The sequence below is a fragment of the Rattus norvegicus genome, chromosome 2 (genome assembly GCF_036323735.1).
Source record: "Rattus norvegicus strain BN/NHsdMcwi chromosome 2, GRCr8, whole genome shotgun sequence".
Classification (NCBI taxonomy): Eukaryota; Metazoa; Chordata; class Mammalia; order Rodentia; family Muridae; genus Rattus; species Rattus norvegicus.
The window spans coordinates 186359292-186378616 of NC_086020.1; the positions used below are offsets into that span (position 1 = coordinate 186359292).

Genomic DNA, 19325 nt, shown 5'->3' on the forward strand with positions numbered 1-19325 from the left:
TAAGAAAGGTTCTTTCAGTGGTGTACAAAGTGTGCTCTAGGTGAACAAGGCAGAGGACCTTGTAGTAATTTCCTACTTAACTTATTGGTGAAGTTTATGGAGTCAGAGAATTGGAGGGACTATGATGCTTTCTTATTAATTTTCAAATAGATTACCTGAGGATTTAATCAGAACCAGAGTAGTTTTGATAGCTCATGTACAATTGAGTTTCCAGTGGCTGGCCTTTGGCAGGTGATTAATAGATGTGAGGTCACCACACTGTTCTCTCTCCTGCCCTATTTCAGTGTTTGTTTACTTCTCCCACCTTGTGTCATGCTAGACCACAGATGGACTTATTACCCTCTTCCACTGTCTTTCTAAACCAAAGTGAACAGTGATACTTCCCAAGGTTTGATTGAGAAAATGCTACATTGAAAATACCACTGAGGAAGGGCTTTTGACCTGGGTTAATTAGGTGCCTAGGAGGGAGATGAACAGATGTAGAAGAATTATCAACTGTAATAGTTAGATGTAGAAGGAAGTAAAGGTTTTACTGAGTGTGTAGATCTATTTTTCTTTCCCACTTTATTCCCTTCAAGTTGTTTTCTATTAAACTTATTCGTAAGTTGGGCCAGCAAAACTTTTGTTATTAGGAATAGTCTATGGCTGAGTATGGTGGCCTCCTTCTGTAATTCCAGCACTTAGGGGGCTGAGGCAGGAGTCATCATCCTCTTGTACTCCTCCAGCTAGGTTGGTGGCTCATGCCTGTAATCCCGGTACTTAATAGGCTGAGGTAGAAGGACTTCTGGGTGTTTGAACCCAGCCTGGGTTACATAGTATCAGGACTGTCTGGATTACAGACAGAGTCTCAAAAAACAACAATGACAAACAAACAAAACCTCACACTAAAACAAACAAGCAGAGGTAAATCAGACACTGTACTCATATCTGAACTCTTTCTTCAATTGTGGAAGGAAGTTGGTTTTAATATAAGAGTTGCCTGTTTGTCATTCTTTGCTGGGGAAGAACAGGATCAGATAGAGAACATTTTCAATTTCCTGACTCCCCTGGGGAAGTTAAGACACTGGGAAGTTTGGAAGGATGGATGGGTACCTACTGATGGCCTTCCTCAGATCTTGACTAACTAGCCATTTCCTTCTGTTTTCTGATCTGTCAATGTCTTCCCCAGAGAAGGGCTTGGTTTGGAAGCTGTCCACTTCAGCAGTGCTGCCAATTCCTGATTCTTTCTCAAGTGGGCAAGGGTACATTTTGTTTTTGTTTGTGAGTGCTGGGGGAGGGGAGAAAGGAGGTACAGAAGAGCTACTCACAGTCAATTCTTGTCTGGAATCCTCTGTAGTTGGAAGTTTCCTTTGCTTTGTTTTGGGGGAGATGACTTGGCTCCTCTGGCATTTAAGTTATTTGGGAAGGTGGTTCTCAGTACCCTCAGCTATCTGATTTGGGATGGCAATAAAAACTTCATTCTTAGCCTGTATTGTCAACCACTACTCCCCCTCCTTCTAGACACTTCTTTTGTATACTATATGAAGTGTTTGAGGCTCTTCAGCCTAAAACAAAAGTCACATGTTCCCTTAAAACAGTGATTCTCAACCTGTGGGTCACAGCCCTTTTGGGGGGTGGGGGTCAAATGACCCTTTTACAGGTGTAGCATATCAGATATTTACATTACGATTCATAACAGTAGCAAAATTACAGTTAGGAAGTAGCAACAAAAGAATGTTGTGGTTGGGGGTGAGCACACCATGAAGAACTGTGTAAAGGGTCCCAGCATTCGGAAGGGTGAAAAGCACGGCCTTAAAAGGTTAGGGGATGTAACCTGCTTCTGAGTGTTGTTAGTGCACTTGTTAATAGATCTCATTTCTGGTTTTCCTCTTGCAGTGCTGGGTGTCAACCTGAGGGCCACCTTTGCATGCTAGGCAAGTGCTGTGTCCCCAGCCTGTGATTCTGCCATTGTCCCAACTACCTAGCCCTCTTTTTCCATGTGTTGTTGTTTTGTTTTTTGAGAGAGAGGGTTTTTCTGTGTAGCCCTGGCTGTCCTGGAACTCGATCTGTAGACCTGCTAGCCTAGGCTCACAGAGATCTACCTGCCTGTGCCTCCTGAGTGCTGGGATTAAAGTTGTGTGCTACTACTTTTCAATTTTACCTGATGAGCTATTTTAAACTTTTAGAAAATTTTAGGAAAAAAGCCCCAACAGGTAATTTGAGCTCACAATCCAAATTTAAAGAAGATTAATATTTTATCAGACTTGGTTTAGTATGTCTTGTAATCTTTAAAATATTTTACAAATATAGTTGTCAATCTTTAAGCTTACTTTTTCCTTCCACTACTGATGCATCCCTACCCAACCTTTAAGCTTCAGCGTTTGGTCTTTTTACAGAGGTTTTTCTTGTTCTGTCCTCCAGTCGGATCTGACCGGCTGCCCACTGCCAAGCTGTACTATTCATTGGTATTTGTCATGTGGTGTTTGTGTAGTCTCACACTTTGGCTTACTTATGCATTTGATATACCTCTTCTAAGCATTGTAAGTGCCTTAAAAGCAGGAATAGTCTCTTTTATTTTTGTTTTCTTTGTGGGTTTTACCACAGTAATTAGTACTAAGTAGACATTTAATAATCATTAGTCATGATTAGTGATTAAATGGTCATATTAACAAATAAATAACAGTGTCCATTGCATTAGTAAATTCTTAATTTTAAGTTTTGAGATGGCCCTGTAAAAATAAAGCTTATGAAGAAACATTTTGCAATAAAAACCATATTGAGATAACCATTAAGTACACTCAGGACTAATTTCCTGCAGGGAATGAAAGCATACATACATTCCTTGGAAGTTGAAGCAAGAGTTGATAGGTGATATCATCCAAGTGGTGAAACTCCTGGGAATTGATCCTGGTGCCGTTTGATCCTCCTGTGCGCCTGTGGCCAGCCACACTCACTGCCTATCAGATTCTGCTTCAGTCACCAAGGTCTGACATCCTTGCTAGAGGTGGATATTAAAATTCACCAGCCCCCAACACACACGTGTGTGGGCGTGTGTGTTTATAATCATGTGTCCCACCTTTTTTTTTTTTTTCCTTTTTTCGGAGCTGGGGACCAAACCCAGGGCCTTGCGCTTGCTAGGCAAGTGCTCTACCGCTGAGCTAAATCCCCAACCCCCAGGTGTCCCACCTTTAGCGTCTCACTTTTGCGTTTCTTTTTTTCTCTTCTCTTCTCTTCTCTTCTCTTCTCTTCTCTTCTCTTCTCTTCTCTTCTCTTCTCTTCTCTTCTCTTCTCTTCTCTTCCTTCCTTCCTTTTTCTTTTTCTTTTTCTTTTTCTTTTTCTTTTTGAGATAGGGCATCATTATGTAGCTCATACTGGCCTGGCCTAGAATTCAATCCTCCTGTCTAAGCCTGTCTACTGTGGCAATTGCCACATTACAACATGCGACTTCTTTCTTAAAGTCTTTTGAGACAGGTGTTCTCTGTGTAACCCTGGATGTCCTGTAGACCAGGGTGGTCTTGAACTTGGAGAGCCCACTATCTCTGCCTCAATGGTGGGATTAAAGACTTGTGCCACCACTGCCTGGAAATGGCGGTGGGCAGCTGCTGCTGCTGCTGCTGCTGCGTCGTCGTGGTGTTGTTGTTGTTGTTGTTGTTGTTGTTGTTGTTGTTGTTGTTCTTCTTCTTCTTCTTCTTCTTGTCTTCCTCTTTTTTTTTTTCCTTTTTCTTTTTTTTTTGGAGCTGGGGACCGAACCCAGGGCCTTGCGCTTCCTAGGCAAGCGCTCTACCACTGAGCTAAATCCCCAACTCCCTTCCTCTTCTTTTTAATTAAGGAGGGCAGGATGTTTCAAAAGCTACAGATGATTGTTTTAAAATCTTCAAAAACACATTCTGCAGTATAGAGTCCTACTATAACATTGTTTGGGTCTCAGTGATTTGCCCTACGCCCAAGTATGAGATGAAGGTAGGCTGAAATTGTTAATATGCAGATTAAAAAACAGTCAAATATTGATAATTTTATATACGTAAACTTATATGTTTAACATGAAGTTTAATTTCCTCTTTGGGTTCTGAAGCACAATATCATGACATTTTTGAAGTAGATAATACCTAATTCAATTGTATCTCTGAAATGTACTTCTGAATTTTATTTCAACTACTGATCTTTACAGTTATTGTTAGGTCAAAATTTGATGGAGTATCTGTTTTGGATCACATGCATGAGATGTTGAGAAGGTTGTAAGGGATGGTGTGGGGCTAGGGTGGCTTCAGTTATCACCTTCAAAATCAAGATGTTAAAAATTAGAGCTGGGGAAAGAGCTCAATTGGTAACTTGTTTAGCTCTGGCCAGGAAGCCTTTGATGAAAACTTTTGCTATGACTATGTATATGTAATTGATTGTGTTAGGTCTGATAAGTTTATATGTCTTATAAATAACTCTCCCCCACCCATACTTCCTGTTTTAGCTATCTCCATGTCCCCCTTCTCGTCTCAGCAAGGGAGATCTGGAATTGGAGAAAATTGACTTTGGGGAAGGAAGAGGGAAGAAGTTTTAGCCCTAGTTTTAGTCTATTACTTTGTGGTTCCCAGAATAGTCTTAGACTGGGGAGGAAAATGCTCAAGTCAGGGGGAGAGCAAAGAAGCAGGTATTGCAGAATAGGACTGAAGACAGGAGCTTCTTTCCTAAACTCTTCAAAACCTGGTACAGGGTTCTGGGTAAGCTCCAGGCTATATACTAACAGCTTATTGGGTAACATCATATGTAACATGTAGCCGAAAATGTCAGTTTTGTGTTCTGCAGTAGCTGTTTTGTTTTTAAGTCAAGACTATTTTTATTTTAAATGAGTTACTCCTTTTGTGCCTTTTGAATCATTAGCAGCTAACACCAAAGAAAAAGGAGCTTTCTTCTCTGAGGCTTTAGTGTTAGTTGAACTTGATGTTATATGGAGCTAGTCTACTTAGAAGAACAGAGGTACAAACATTGGGAAAGTGTGATGCTGACAAGTGCACATTTTAGGCAGCAAGTTTTTGTTTGCTGTTAAAGCCCTCTGTGAGCATTGGCTTCAGTTTCCTCTGACGGGGAGTAGCTCACCTGTTTGTTGAGCCCATTATTCCTTTGATTTCCCATTACTTACTAGGGGGCAAGTCTGATGCCCCTAATACTTGGTTGCTGTTGTTTCCATAACTCTTTTCATAATACTGACAATAGAAATTGAAAATTAGACTGAAGAGTTGCCTTGTCCTAGCTTCTTTTGATCCCCAAATAAATTCCTATTGTTTGGAGGAAAGAAATCTCATTTTAACAACTTAAAATTTCTTCTCTTTCACATCATCATGAAAATTAAGATTGTGTAAATTTCTGTTGGTATTTTTGCTGAGTGGTGAAGATGATGCATTCCTGTCTCCTGTGCATCCTGGGTAGACGCACCGAAGTGACAGTGAGCAGTAGAACCCAGTGAGTAAGCAATAAGTAGGAAGCTAGGTACTGCAGGAAGCCACATTCTGGGTTAAATAAGACTTGGTTACACACACACACACACACACACACACACACACACACACACACACACCATGAGAAACAAATGTAGAATATGTAGCACATATATCATTATAGAGCATTTTAGAACTAAAGGAATTTTATATGTTACATTTTCTAGTTGAGGAAAACAAGGACCAGAAAATTTGAATTACTTGTCCATGACAGAAGTAAACAACAAACACTATTATTTATTTATTTATTCATTTATTTATTTGCTTTCTGAAAAGTTAGACCTCTGGTATAGAGTAACTCACCAAGAAATTAGTAACTAGGGCTTGGGAGATAACTTACTTCTTAACGTGCTTGTCTGTGCATCGCTAGTGTGAGGCCCTGAGTTTGGTCCCCAGAACCCAGTTAGAAAAGCTGCTGCGGTGGTGGTAATGCTTGTGACCAAGAACAGGGGAAGGGGAGACAGGCAGGTCCATCCCTGGGTCTTACGTGACCAGCCTAACTACCATACAAGTGAGTTCCAGGCCAGTGAGAGACCTGGCCTCAAATAAGAAACCAACAAGTGGACAAATAATAGATAGGTAAAAGTAAAATGACACCTAATATAGTCCTGGGGCTTCCACATACACAAGCATGTGTGTACTCACACTTGTCTGTACCTGCAACACACAGTGTGCACCTGCATAGACATGGGCAAAGAGGTTAGTAATTGGTTGTTGTGAGTACTAAACTCTTACAGGAGAGATAAATATTAAGGCAAAGTCATAAACACTAAATACCAAGTGAGGAATCAATTCATGTAGCATTCTATGCAAGAATGCAAGGTATTTCTCATGAATAATAAGGGATTTGACTGACTGGGAGAAAATAAAATTCAGTAATTACTGTGGGAAGGGAATAGATAGTAATGTGCATATTTTCAAATGGTTAAGAACAATAGGAAAACCTAGTTGGGTTGCTTTGAGATACTTTCCTTGGGAAGGTTACCCTGGTGGGAAGCTTTGGAAAACACTGGTTCTAACCAGAGATTTTCAGTTAGTACTGAAGTGAGAGTTGAAGTCAGCAGTAGAGCTCGGCCTGGAGCTCTCCTGACTGTCCTTCAGTGTTCTCTCTTACTGGATCATATTACTTAGGAGGACGTAGGTGGTGGTTAAAAATGCAGATCAGATGCCTGGGAAATGTAATGGGAAGTTAAAGACCACATTATGATGATGTCTAACCACAAGCTGTTTCAGTTCTAGATAGGTTTTCTGTGCACTTAAACACTAACTGGATGCTTACAGCTGTCATGCTCAGAGAGCACTATAACAAGTAATTAGCACTGTCTTCTTTTGAGAGAATGTTCTTTGTATTCAAAGGGAAAGATTCCTTTGGATTTTGAATTTAAATCTGACTTTTTAATCTTTAAAACTCTGACTCTCAGTTTTAAAGATGAAATAGTTTTTCCCTTGCAAGTGGGGTGGCCGCTTGGGTTAGCGGGTTATAAGCAATGTGGTTTTGGAATAGAGGTAGGTCTTAAATTCAACTCTGGTTTATATTGTCAACAGTTAAAAACAACTTACATGGACTCTTACCTAAAAAGGGAAGTGAGTACTGTTAAGCAGGTGAATATTTTTGCTAACAGATTAGAGGCTTGGACTTGGTGTTAAAATAAATAAGCACTCGTTAAGATAGGGCTCTTTCTCGCCCCACTTCTTTTTGGTCACAATTCTGTCTACATGTTGACAGATGCTCAAGGATTCAGAATAACATTTTATAAATCACCATTTGTTGTATTCTACTGTAAGGGCCTGACACTGTTCCTGATTTCATCTGCCAAGATTATGTTTGCTGGGTTTTCTGACCAGGTTTCTAGTAGTAAACACTTTCCCTTCCAACACTTGGCTTGTAAGAACTGTATCCTATTTTGTTCTTTGCCAGAGTCTCTGTCATAACCTCCAACCTGGCTGGAAAATACAAGGAAGAGTGTGTTACTGTTTGATGGTAGCTCCTACCCTGAATTAAGCCTTAGTTCCCTAGGGTAGGTATTCTAACACACTTACAGAGGGATTTATTTAAAATAGTCCCTGCTGCTGTTGAGGCACTGTTAAAGATGCTAATACTAAAATATAAGGTTCCTGCCAGTGCTAGAAAGAAGCCATAGTGCTTGCCCAAGGTTACAAGCAGAAGAGTGACAGAGCCAGGATTTAGATATAGCTTTGATGGACGCCAGAGGTAATGTGTGCAACCATTATTACATTAGGCTGTCATTTATATACATTGCACAATCTTTAAATACATAGGTAAATCAAGCCATAAAAATAGGTAGAACCTCCTGAATTACTTTGTTCTAAAGGCTCTTGATGAATGCGAGAAAGAAATGTGTCTTTGTGCTGAGAAGCTCACCTGCTCCTTACTGCCTTTTCACCCCCCACTCACTCATGCCTGGAATGAACTGAACAGCAGCCTGCTCTAGACTGTGTTTTGAAGACTGGGAAGATTGTTTCCTTAGCTTCCTGAAAGTTTTTCTCCTTCTCATGTTCTTTCTTATTGCTCAGTAGTGAGTAGTACGCTGTGACAGTGTCACGTAGTCTCCAGTTGGGATGTTTGTCTTTCCCAGATGACTATGTGAACAGAAATACTTTGGTTATACTTACCTTTCTCAGTTTATTCAATTAGAAAATACTTTCTGTATCACAAGTCAAGAAAAGAGTTTTGAGAATGGGAAGAACATAAAAAATGGGGTGTCCTCTGCCTAGCCAGGATTCTAAGTTGGTTCCTTATATTTTTAAAGAGACGACTCATTTAATTTATTTGTTTTGATTTTTTGAGACCTGTTTTTTCTGTGTAGTTGTACTGGCTGGCTGTCCTGGAACTCGCTCTGTAGACCAGGCAGACTGGCCTCAAACTCACAGAGCTCTGCCCACCTCTGCCTCCCAAGTGCTGGGATTAAAGGTGTGAGGCACTGTGAGCAGCTTGAGAGGACTCATTTTAAATCACGGCCAGTGTTACCATGTGCAGATACCTGGGATAGGTGGTATTCAACAGTCTTAAAAGAGGCACAAGGATTTCTTTTAGAAATTACTAGAAAGCAGTATAAATGCTTAAGACTCAGAGAAATTGGGTTTCATTTGTGTTCTAGAGTTTAGGTAGGATCAAAGTTGTAAGTATTAGAACTATTTGGTATTGAGAATGCAGTTAGTTTCATAGTGGGTGTTGTGTACATAACTTCTGGTCCTTTTCATGACTGAAACCAAAATCCAGTTGGAATGATTTGTTCGGGTTGCTTTTGCCATAGCCGCCAGCTATAGCTTTCTGAATGACTGGAGACTTCTGACAGGAAGGGACACTGGGGTAGTGGGGCACACAGCTGTTTAGCCTGTCCTACAAGGATCTTAGCTTGTTCAAAAGCATCTTGAACCTTTCTGTCCCAGTCCCATATAGCACTCATGACACTGCAGTGCCATGTAGTTCTAGTTGGAATACTTTTTTCTTTTCCTTAGCTTTTATCAAGTTATACAGAGGACAGACTGGTTAGGTAAGATGGGACATGAAAATCTGCCCATATCCCAAGAGTCCTCGGAATGCCTGTTGCTTCATTACATTTATAAGCACAGGCTCTTGTAGGATTTTGTCAATACCATTGCCAAGTATTATATGCATCTTACCAGACCATAATACCATAAGAATTTTACAGCTGTTCCTGACCCTTGTGTAGTGCAGACTGATCTCTCATCCTCTTTCCTTTAGAGGCACTGTAGATGTCTCTGGTGGCTTTCCAAATCTGCAAAATATTCAAGAGGTTAGCATTATGTCATCTGTATAACAAAACATTTTCCAGAAGACAGGGAGGGAAAGGCAACATCCTGAACCACCATCCCATAACAAATAGTGCCTTACAAAGATGACCTTGGTGAAGTACTCTGAATGTCCGTTGTCACCTGTTCTGAGCAAATGTCAGGTGAACAGCTAAAGAGAATAAAGTCAAGCATAAGCAGGGTCTAATAGAGCACAGAAAGTTGCTTCCTCTGTAGATCAAGGATTGGTACAAAGCATGAATGGGAGATGCTAACTTAATCCACTCCCTGAACACTCATTCTTTCTGAGCCGTTACATTTCCGTATCCTGGAGCACTACATAGCCCCCATACATTTCTTCACACCTGATGTACCCAGTGGGCCTGACCTAATCTGGTCTGACCTACTACCCACGGCCAAACGGGAGCATGCTCTTGCTCTCCCTTGGTGTACCTGCTGGCTCCCTGGGTCAGACATGCCATACTGACACTGTAGTCCTCCCTCCCTGTTCTCCATACCTGGCTGTTGGGAGTGTTCCTGGCTGCTCAGACCATGTCATCTCTAGCATATTCGCTTCTTTTATTTAAGGGGATAACTGTGCACTCCAGGGCCAGGCTTGATCACAGGCTTTGACCTGTGTTCTTCTATCACAGTGTCTTCTGTGAACCGCTCCTCAGGCTTTGCAGTCTTTCAGAAGTTACTTTGCACACAGTCTGGCTTCTGTGAATTTTTCTTTAGAATTCCACCTCAAGATAAATCTTGTCACATTTGCCTTTGAGTTACCCAGAGGCATGCATATCAAAGTGATACGCCACTGTACCCACACTACTTTATGTTAAATCTTTTAAAAAGTACTGTAAAAAGTGCCACATATTGCCAGTTTGCTTCCTCAGACATTTCCTGTTTGTTAAGTATTTTTTCATTAGAAAATTATATCCTGGGGCTGGTGAGATGGGTTACTGGGTAAAGGCCTATGCCACCATTCAGGCTGACCTGAGTTTGGTATTTCAGATACACATGGTGGAAGGAGAGAGCTGACCTTCACAAGTTGTGGATCATGCAGCCCCCTGCCCAATAATTGTAATAAAAACTATTTTTTTTAAAAAGATGTACTAAGCATTTAACTGTAGGTAAAGCTTTTGAAGAAAGGATGGAATTTCAAAGTTTTGTAGTTTCAAGCTCTACAGGGGATCTGAACCTAACACTTTCAGACTGGATCCAATTGGTCTATTAAGCGTAAAATTTAAGGAGAAATTTGTGATTTTTGTTTTGCTTGAGTTAGTCATAAATTATTGGCCCTTTGGTAGAATTTAGAGTACTTACTGCTTTTGAATTCTAGGTAAAACTGAGTTTGATTTTCAAGATATTTTTCTTTCCTTTTTTTGATTTTTTTGAGATATTTTTCTGTTTCTGTTTATGTCTTTTCTATTTTTAAAGCCAGTAGCTACTACTATCAACACTACTACCACTAAAAATGATGGTTACAGCTCATTCTTAGGTTTGATTTCCTGGGTTAGTTTTAAGGAAAGACACGGGCCAATGAGATATTAACTTGTGTACTAATTGATGCTTTTGTAGTTTTTGTGGGAGAGGGAAAGGCAGCAATCTTTCTTCTGAAAACTCTGTCTGATGCTATATAGGCTACTTCTGTCTATTCTATATGCATAAAGAGCTCAACGACTTTCTTATTTGCATTGCATTTGTGCCCGTGATCCAGAGTTTCTAAGCAAGTTTAACAGAACTTGTTGTTTTGGGAGGTGAAGGGAAGGAAATAGGCAGGGTTTCATTTAGCCTAGCCCCTCCTGGGTAGCTGAAGATGACCTTGAATTTTCTCATCTTTCTGCCTCCACCTCACAACTGCTAGGTATACACCATGCCACCTGACCTTAAACATTTTTAGCACATTCTTTTGCAAGCATTTATCTACATAGTAAACAGTTTGGAGTTGGTGATAAAACAAATCACATTCTTCTAATATGGGTCCTGTAGAATAGAAAGCAAATGTGTTGGTCCAAATCAGTGTCTGTCTGACTTTCAAGGTAGTAAGATTGAATAAACAATGTCTTTGATTAAAGTATTTGATTAGGTATGTCATCAAAGGACTTCATAGGTAATTTTCAATGATTGGTGTTTCTTTTTTTTTTTTTTTAAGATTTATTTATTATGTATACAGCGTTCCACCTGCATGTACACATGCAGGCCAGAAGAGGGCACCAGATCCCATTATAGATGGCTGTGAGCCACCATGTGGTTGCTGGGACTTGAACTCATGACCTCTGGAAGAGCAGACAGTGCTCTTAACCTTTGAGCCATCTCTCCAGCCCAATGATTGGTATTCTTGGAGAGAAATAAACAACTATAATAATCTGTTCAGTAGATTTTTGAAGATTTCTCTCCCCTTTATGGTTTCTTTTGCTTTTTTTTTTTTTTTTTTAAACTTTTTGGTATAATATTTTACAACAGCAGAAAACAAACCCAAGCATTAAAAACTACACTACAACCCCAGGGAAGGGGACACACAGAGGCTATAGGCACAAGCTAAGTCTTTACAGTTGACGCTGAACTGACTATGACCCCGTTGTGTTGGTGACAGGACCAGCAACTGTTATATCTGGAGATGTCATACTCCTGCCCCAGGACCTACTTGCAGGAAACACATAGGATGCTTTTTTATCTTCATACAAGATGAGGAGGCCACTCCCAGTGTTCAGTCATCACAGTGAGCAGAGGTGGACCTTTTGGTGGCCTCACTGGCTTTTTCCAAACTACTTGTACTTAAGCATCTACTAACTTACAATATCCCATTATTCCTGGGTGAGATGGGCACCTTCAAAGGCGTAGATGTGGATTTCCGTCAGTCTCAGTGTCAGCTGCAGCACTGCAGATCATACCACAAGAGTGAGTGATGCCAGAATTTAGCCCAAACTTAAGAGATCTGTCCTTTTTCCTTCGGGGCTCTTAGTTAAGACCTTGTTCCTATGAACACACTTGGGGCACAGCACGTCCTCCAGGTGTGGGAGTGGAAATGTGCAGGCAGGAAGCAGAAAGAGGGCAATCGCTTTCCTTTTCTTATAGGGTACCAGGCTTGTCCAGCATGGAAATGCAGCCAAACCCAACCATTTGAGGTTGCAGGAAGGCTTGTCCCATGAACCCCACACATTTCCCCACAGGTCTCCGATGTTGCATTGGACGGCACTGCCTCGAACTTCTTAGCATTGGCTGCGATTCTGGCCAAGATGCCAACAGTGCCTTGGAGGCACATGTCGTCACCATCGTGGTGCTGACTTCCTCAACGAGAGCAGGTATCTGCTCCTCTGGTACAGTGACGATTTCCAGGGGAACTGTCACCTGAGGCTTCCCTAGGTTTGGTCTTCATTTTTTGTGAGATTTCTTCACCCTGGCCTCTTTGGCTGAGTCAGGAACAATCTTCAATTTGGGCATTTGATCTGAGAAAGCCCCTGCAAAAGGAGTTGTTTATAAGTATCTAATTTTTTCCTACAAGTGTGTCCTGGAGTCTCAGTATCTTGTGCTTTTTTTTCTCCTTTGGTTTACAGCCATTATCTTTCTCTGACTTTTTTTTGTTTTTCTCCCATTGCCTTAGTCTTTGCAGAAGATGTGCTCGGTTGACTAGACATCTGGCATTCCACTTCTCCCCTTAGCTCTTCTGTGCTCCGCTTCTTGCTTCTAGCAGTCTTCATCTTTTTTTTTTTTTAATTTATTTTATGTATGTGAGTACACTGTAACTGTCTTCAGACACACCAGAAGAGGGCATCAGATCCCATTACAGATGGTTGTGAGCCATCATGTGGTTGCTGGGAATTGAACTCAGGACCTCTGGAAGAGCAGTCAGTGCTCTTAACCGCTGAGCTATCTCTCCAGCCCAGTCTTCATCTTGAGATTAGATGAAATCTCTGGAGGAAAGTTCTTCCAGCTTCCAAAAAAATTTTTGTTTGCTTTTTTAAAAAATATTTTGTTTTGTTTTTGTCTCTGATTTCTGATACTCAGTAAATATTTGTTCAAAAAAGGAAGCTGGCTGATATCCCCACCCCCCCCTTTTTTTTCTGGAATTAGCCCATTATAAACTTCTAGAAGGCAGCATTGGCTTATGTACTCTTCCCTTTGCAGCCTGACTGACATTGAGTTAGGAGGTTAAGTGTCCATCAGTAGAGAATTTGCACTTGGGTGCCATTCAGTTGATGATGGCCCTTCCTGAGGAAGAGGACAAGTTTTTCTAAGAAGTGAACTAGCTTGAATGAGTGTTGGACACCTACTGCTGCTTTGAGGCTTTAGGCTTTCCACTTGGGCCAAAACAGAAATAATGTGTTAAAAGTTGTTTTGTTTCTCTCTTGGTTTTAGGTTATGTTTTGTCCTGTTCAAAACTCAGCAGTGATTTTTAATTAGTATACAACAAGTGTATTCAATTAAAATAGGTTTATTCTGAAAAAAATTCTAGCTTCAAACTGTCAATGTAAATAAAAATGATATTTCTATGATACATAATTTTATCTCACCCTCTTGCTTTAGGCCTTAGGGATATGATGTTGTAGAGTTCTTCCAAGTAGGGTTTCTGTCTTACTTAGTGTTGATTGGCACACAAGAGTGCTTTGTGTTGTTAGGCCTCTCTGATAATCTTTACAGGTGGTTTCTTTCCTGAATGTGGGTGCTTAAGGTACTGACTTTTTAAGTATACATCTTTTCCTTGGTACTAATCTGTAGAAGTCAGAGATTTAGCTGGATACTGGGGTAGGGGGCTGGGAGTTTGAAAGTGGGTGATATGTGACATTAGATAATGGTTACTAGTGTCACTAGATTTCTGTTTTGGGAACTGGTTTTTAATCACTAATTAGCTCTGGTTTGGACAGTGACTTCAGTCAAACTTCACTCAGTTGACTCAGTGTTTGTCATCTGTAACTTGATATTTAGAATAAAATGATCTCTGATAAGAGAGTTCTAAAAGTCCAGAATTCTAAAGTATGACAGGAAAACACTGACTTTCTGAGCCTCCCTACTTTTGTTCACATAGGATGTTAATTATGTACATGTTTATTTTATGCGTGTAGTTGCTTCGTTTACACATATGGGTGTGTACTGTGTACATTCCTGTTGCCAGCCGAGGCCAAAAAAGGGCCTTGAATTCCCTGGAGCTGTAACAGAGTTACTGGGAATCAAATCCAGGTCCTCCAGAAGAGCAGCCAGTGTTCTTAACCACCAAGCCATCCCTCCAACCCCAAGTTGTTTGTTCTTAAAAGAAAATCAAAATACTACAAGAACAACCTGGAAAGAGACCCAGTAGTGCTGGAGATGACTGGGATTGGAGACTGTGTGTACCTTACTGTCACCTTGATATGTGTGCATTTGTGGAGCGAGTGGGTGACAGTTGTCAGGAAGGACAGTGAATAGCTAAGAGGCAGCGTCAATAAGCATGTGGAGTTTGTGTGACTAAACAGATGTGCTTTTCTCCTAACTCTTTGGAGAACTGGTATGAACCCCAGGTCAAAATGAGAATCCCTGATCAGGTCCAACTGCCTTGCCATTTGCATATCCTTTAAGTCTGACAAGTGCCTCTGAGTATATGTGTCAGCTAGCAGAAAGCACAGAGTAAAAACCTTAGAGTATTTAATTAAAAACATTTGAGTGATAGAGTTATATAGCATATATATGCTATATATTTACATAGTTATATAGTTATATATAGCTTAGATTGGCCTAGAACTCACTAGGTAGCTGAGCCTGGTCTTGAACTTGGAAGCTTTCCCACATAACTATTTTGAATATTGAGATTACAGGTGGGTCTTATTATAATTTGAAACTTCTTTTTATGATCTTTCAAAGTATTTCACAAATAAAACTACAAAGTTATTAAGTAGACTCATAGTTACACACATATAAATTATATTTGTTCAAATATACCTTTATTGTATCAATGGGACAGATCAGAAAATGGTAAATATTTGAAACCAATAAATAATTTATTAGTCTGCTTTAAGTATGAATATTTAAGTATGCCAACATTAAGGATCTCCACTGAAATGTAGTCTTGTCCTCTAGCCTCCTGCAGTCCTTAAAGACTCCAAGTCTCTCACTCATCTGAGGAAAGCAGTTGCTCCTGTCTGTATTCCATTCCTGTGCTAGTGACACTAACAGGTTTGCCCTCCATGCAGGTAGTTCTGTGGCTCCTCTTCTTTGTATCCCCAGCCATTAAATCAGGGTCTACAAGATGATAGACCAGGTTGGCAAATTTTGAATAAATGACTGATGATCAAGTTGGAGGTAGGGTGAAGTGCCTAAAAGACCAGCTGATAACAATGGGAAGTGCTTTACATAGCGTCTAAAGGAGGGTTAGAGATGTTAGGAGAAGACAGATGCAGAACTAAAAAGAAAGTGATGAAAATCTTCGATCTGAAGTTTCTAATTTGTTGTTTTGTTTGTTTGAAATAGGGTCTCAATATATAGCCTTGGCTAATGTGGTACTCTCTGTGTAATTTAGGGTGACATTGAGCTCAAAATCTTCCTTCTGACTCAGCCTTCTGAGTGCTGAGATTACAAATACACACCACTGTGCCTGTCTCTGAAGTATCTACTTGTATACAAGGAAAACTTCTTCGTCTAATGCAAGCTAAAATTATTGCATATGGAAGGAAATTAATTTACCAAAAGAGACTTATGATACAGATTGATTTTATATGGGTAACTAACACAATAGCACAGTTGTTTGATTTTCCTTGTTTCTGATTTTTCTATTCACTAGATATTAAATAACCGACAGACAATGACCACTAATTAGGGACTCACTAGTTTGCAGGGGCTGGGAGTTACTAAAAGTTAGTGAGTTGGCCTTTGAGAGAGAGTGTGTCTTACAGTTAGTGTAGGCTGTTGATTTGCTATTATTTTGTTAGTAGTGTCTATGAAATTAAGCAATCGCTTTTTAAAGGGCTCAAGTAGAACTTTGGTTTTTGTAGGATATCTTAAACATTGACTTTATTGAAAACCCAATCCTGGCTGAGTGTGGTGGCACATGCCTTTTATCCCAGAGGCAGGGGCAGGCAGATCTCTCTGTGTTTGAGGCCAGCCTGGTCTACATAGTGAGTTCTAGGATAGCCAGGGCTGCACGAAACCCTAACTCAAAAGCCAAAGCCCAAGGTAACAACAGAAACCCAAGAAAACCCACTCTTGGGCTATTCTCAGCCCTGACTGAAAGGAGAAAGAAGAAAGTATGTAAAGTATACATTAATCTAAAACAAACAAACAGTGGTTAGGCATAGTAGTATAGGCCTGTAATCTCAGTTATTCGGGGAGCTGAGACAGGAGGATGCAAGGTCAGTGCCTATGTGGTTATAGAATGAGTTGGAGGTTAGCTTGAGCTACACAGTAAGATCTGTGTTTAAACAAACAACAAATCCCCAAACAAAAATGAGCAGGGCTGAAAATGTGCCGCATGTGGTAGAGTCCTTGCCTCGCATGCATGAAGACCTGCAGTGAATTCCCAGCCCTGCAAAAACCAGGTATTTTCTCTATTCCCAATACTTGTGACATAGAAAAAGAATGACCTCTAGTTCAAGGTCATTGGCAACACAGAATTCAAGGCCAGCCTGGGCTATATACAACCTTTTCTTCAAACACCAAGTACCCCCCATCCCCACAACACACAAAGCAAACAAAAAAACATGAAAAAAAAAAAAACAAGAAAAGGTGTGTAGGTCTGGAGGTTGATTTGGGAGGACTGAACTCTGGAAGAAATGACAGGTAGCTATGTTGGGTCCTGGTGGAGCTAAGAGTATTGTGACAAGGATTTGGGCACAAAGTAGGCAGTTCACATTTTTTTTTTCTTTTCTTTTTTTCAGAGCTGGGGACCGAACCCAGGGCCTTGCGCTTGCTAGGCAAGCGCTCTACCACTGAGCTAAATCCCCAGCCCTGCAGTTTACATTTCTTAAGGATATCTTTCAGGTATTACTAAAGATTGTAAATATTTGTAACAAAACAAGAGTTATGAACCTTTTTTTTCCATTTTATATGTGAAGAAAATGTGGCACAAAGTACCCAGAATTCCACAGTCCTAAAATGTTCGATCCCGATGTGTAACAAGAAGTGTCTGAACCCAAAGTCAGTTCTCTGGGTGTGGAGTTGAGACGGTCTGAGCAGTGAGGGTAGACTCACCCGTGTATGAATGCATAGCGTGGCCGGGTTCTTCCATCCTCTCCAGAGAAGTGCACTATCTTTTGTGGACGGAGTGACTTGTAAATAGTAAGGTTAGTTACTTAGTGCTGTGTGATGTTGAGGGACTCCCCTACCTCTGTGAGGTTGTCATTATCATGTGTAGATACAAACTTCTTAGAGTTGTTTGGGAATTTAAGTAGAATAATGTCTAAAGCTTTAGTCTTTCACTTCGTTCCCATTTAATGTTACATGGGTCCCTTAAGAGTGGAAGTCGGGCATATTCCCTTTCTTTCTGAAAGGTTACATTTAACACATTTTGGAAGGACCTGTATTAACCAGACAGCTTGCCAAAACAATCATTCATCACTCCCTCCCGCCTTATGAAGAATTGTGTGCCCCTGCCCTCCTCTCTCTGTGTCTGGATTCCTTGGAGTCGACATCATAAGCATGGAGGAGTCTCTGACCTTTGAAAATTCTTGAATCTTAAGTGTTTTTTTTTTCAGTGAGGTTTGAGGGGAGTTGGAAAGGATGCAGAGGCTGCTGCAGTGACTGGTGGGGCCAGGAGAATGTGCAGAGTGAGAATATGGAGGCTTAGGAGGAGAGTGTCAAGGAGAGAATGTAGGGTCAGTAGTTTCTCAAGCATCCTAACAGAGACCTATTATCTTCCACCAGTCTTCAAGTTTAGGTTCTTTTCTCTGTTACTAAGTTGTTGGGAATCTTAGTGTGTACATACGGGCTTTAATGCAGTATTACTCTGAGTTAAAGCAGTCATTAGGGAAAGGAAAAGAAGCTAATTTAAATCTTTAGCAAAATGTCTTTGAGGTAAACCATTATAAAGTTGCCTATGTGTAATACTGGTGCGTGTGCGTGCGCGTGTGCGTGCGTGTGCGTGTGTGTGTGTGTGCGTGTGCGTGTGCGTGTGCGTGTGCGTGTGTGTGTGTGTGTGTGTGTGTTGTCTGTCTGTAGTTGGGTACTATAGAAATATACAAATTATTTCAGTTTTTTGGAATGACAGTTGTGTACCTGGTAGTGAGTGAGACACAGGAACCGTGATAGATGTGGAGGGCAAGTTCTATTGTGAATACCAAGAGGAAAGTGGAGTCCAGAGAACACTTGGCAAATGAGGTGGCATTCAGGTGGGTCCTTGAGAAGAGGAAAGAGCCCAGCAGTCCTTTCAGGCAGGGGACAGTCTACACAGCGACTGAGATCATTGGATGGAGCTAATGGGAGGGAGAGCCCAGTCATGATGGGCTTTTGTGTGATGCACAGAATTTAGATGTTAAACTTGCTCATTGGAACTTTTGAGGAATTTTGAGCGCTTGGATATATTGTCATTTATATTAAATAATTCTTTACATTAGGTATTTATAGAGATTGATCAGTGTTTATGAAAGGTAAGGAAGTTCTTTTCTGGGTCCTAGTTTTCAAAAGAGATGTAAAAGCTCGTTAAAGGCATTGGATAGATTTAAGATACTGTAAAGGTAAAATTGAAAAGCTGGGAGTGGTAATTCATGAGTGTAAGGCAGAAGAGGAAAGTCCACCATGCCTTCCTGACTTGTGGTGACAGTGCTTGGAGTGATACTCCACTTGCTAGATTAGAAAACACTGAGAGCTGGAAAGGGTGGAGGACAGAGAGGAGAGAAGAATTTGTTTTTAATGTGTATAGGTTGAAGTGTCTGCGGCTTCTTCGGCAAGGCAGAAAGAATCTGAGATTCTGGATACCTTTAAAATCATCAGCATTTGGGTGGCCAGAATTGAGAATGAAGTTTCTCAGGGAGATGCTACAGAGTACGAAATGGAGGGTTTATGGCCAGAACTGTGTGGACATTAGCCTTAGTGCAGGAACAGGCAGAGTCCACAAGGTGATCTAGGAGGCTACAGGAAGAACAGTGCCGAGGAGGATTGGGTGATGGTGCCTGCGCTGCCGCTGTC

The 19325-nt window shown here is 40.8% G+C and overlaps 1 protein-coding gene and 1 pseudogene across 7 annotated transcripts in view; one reads left to right on the plus strand and one right to left on the minus strand.

Annotated features, from left to right (window-relative positions):
* The window catches only part of Otud7b (OTU deubiquitinase 7B), a 60651-nt gene that overhangs the window by 8481 nt on the left and 32845 nt on the right, over positions 1–19325 (plus strand). Inside the window, exon 1 of one of the 7 annotated variants that reach the window (XM_063281881.1) lies at positions 17162–17183. The exons of the other annotated variants lie outside the window; for them this stretch is intronic. The gene's annotated coding sequence lies outside the window, so the exon portion shown is untranslated. Of the gene's footprint in view, positions 1–17161; positions 17184–19325 lie in introns of those variants that run through there. 7 annotated transcript variants of the gene reach the window in all.
* On the minus strand, positions 5498–17664 carry Dppa4-ps7 (developmental pluripotency-associated 4, pseudogene 7; annotated as a pseudogene).